Here is a 1757-nt window from a genome sequence, read left to right as displayed (position 1 = left end):
TGATGAAGGGAAGACCATAGGCATAAAGTTTCTGAATTTCAGCAAGTTTTTTTTTTAAGTTTCATGGTAGCCTCATGAAGAAAAGGCTGAGGACAGGAGCTAGATGGTAGCTGGAGTTATATGAACTTCTTAACATTTAATTCGCTTTCTTCAATGATGTCCTCAGAGGCTGTAAGACAGTGCTGTAGGATTCTATCCTGAATCCTCTTTCATTCTAGGATGTTCTTATTCTGGATGGTCAAATAGGCAAATTTAAAAACAAAAAACAAAAACTTCCTGGTATAGCACATGCATTCTCACAGGGGTGACATCAACCCCACAAGGAACAACAACCACACGCAAAAAGGTGCTTTCTGATTTATGTTTAAAGCACAGATATACAGCACTACATAAACAGATATACAGGCTATAGCTGTAGTTTTACAATGTCACAGAGGGAATTGAGGGAGGAATGTCTCAAAAGTCTCTTACAGATATAATCTTGGGAGGTAGGGGCGGGTGTGTGTGTGTGTGGGTGTGTGTGTGTGTGTGTGCAAAACATTGGTATCATGATTCTGATACTCTAAGTTGCGAGAATTGAAATCCAGAAAGATCACAGGAGAAGAGAGAGACAAACAAACAGGGTGGTCGTGCTCAAGGATCAAGCTAAAGCCCAGTAACTCGATTTGTAAAGACAGCACTAGAGCTTTAGCAGAGACTGAGGGCCAAGATAGCCATTTGTAAATGTAAGAAACAAAAGGCGTTTTTAGTTGAGCTGAGCTACAAGCTCGGCGTTGAGCAGATCTAGATTCAAGAGGCCACCAGAAGGAGATACTGTCCTGTGTGGAATGATTTAGCCTAATGGAGGCATTGTAGCCTGGGGGTAGAAGACTTGGGGCCTACGTGCAGATATTCTTGAGGGATGTCACATGAAAGAGGAATTAGAACTCGTTTGGGTGACGCCAGTGTTTGCACAACCCAAGGGAGAACTTTGCAATGATTAGAAATGTCCAAACATGGAATAAACGGCTTTACAGAAAGGTGAGCTTTTCAGATAAGGAGGATGCTATTTCTGCACTCATTTGATGATTACGAAGGTAGAAAATATGGCTGAAGAAGACAAGCCCAGACAGAACACCCTCTCTGTGTTCAAAGCCCAAAGAGCGCAGCATGGTGGAGACTTGCTTGAGAAATGTCATTTAAAAACTGGCCCGAGTGCTAAGCTGTGAAGCACCAATTCTCCCAGACCCTGGGGTTTTGTATGGCCCTGACTCTCTACTGCCAATTCCCATATCGGCAGAGAGAGCGAGAAGGCACAGAGGGACTGGCCTGCGGGACGATGCTAAGGAGGAGGTCTCAGAGACCAGACTTACAGAACTGCTCCGATTGGTATTGTTTCCTGAAGAGCCTGGTATTGGAGAGTGTATACATTTTTTTCCTTCTGAGGCCCTCCCTTGCTCACTCATTCTCTCTCTGTTCTCTCTTTCTCTTTCCCCTTTAAAAATTTCAACCAAACAGTTTGGTGCAGGAGTAGGTTCAGTGAAATGGGTATGGGGGTGATGATTTCAGATGGAAAAGTTAACACTTTTATGTTGGTTGGGAGAGCTGGGGGACAGCGTTGGACACTTTCCTTGTTTGTGAAAATGAAATAACCCAACAAAACAACTCCTGAATCACCGCCCTCGGACTGTTTTCGCGAGAAGCTCCCGGGAAGAAGGAAGCAGGACTCTTGACTGGGATCGCCCAGTGGTCGGAGCCGCCTACCCACCCCCCCACCC

Source organism: Echinops telfairi, unplaced genomic scaffold (genome assembly GCF_000313985.2).
Source record: "Echinops telfairi isolate 266 unplaced genomic scaffold, ASM31398v2 ScPeMD7_7427;HRSCAF=8465, whole genome shotgun sequence".
Lineage (NCBI taxonomy): Eukaryota > Metazoa > Chordata > Mammalia > Afrosoricida > Tenrecidae > Echinops > Echinops telfairi.
This window is presented reverse-complemented; position numbering follows the sequence as displayed.